Raw genomic sequence first — 391 nt, forward strand, 5'->3', positions numbered from 1 at the left:
GCAAAAGGCTATCCGACTGCATCCAAATGAGATTGATTTCCATGCCAGATCCATTTGTTAAATGTGCGTGCTGACAAATGGCCCCCTCGCCAACTTGATGAACTGCAGAGATTGCGTTTTAGCTGCCTGGTTCGAGCTTTTGGAAACGGAGGGATCCGGAGGTGGTGGACGGGTGCTTTTTCAAACCAGTGGTCAATCACTGAGTCTTCACAAGTTGAGACGGGTCCACTCCCTTTACCACTCCCCTCCTGTCCGCCCTCAGCCAGCCACCTTCCTTTCCTTAAACAGCCAATAAGGATGCTGTCTATTCATGAACTGAAAGTGGGAGCAGGCATGTGTAGGCAGCCTGCCACAGGAGGAGGTGTGTCTCTGTGAGCCAAGAGTGTGTGCA

This window comes from Poecilia latipinna, unplaced genomic scaffold (assembly GCF_001443285.1).
Source record: "Poecilia latipinna isolate Pla-1442-1.1 unplaced genomic scaffold, P_latipinna-1.0 Scaffold735, whole genome shotgun sequence".
Lineage (NCBI taxonomy): Eukaryota > Metazoa > Chordata > Actinopteri > Cyprinodontiformes > Poeciliidae > Poecilia > Poecilia latipinna.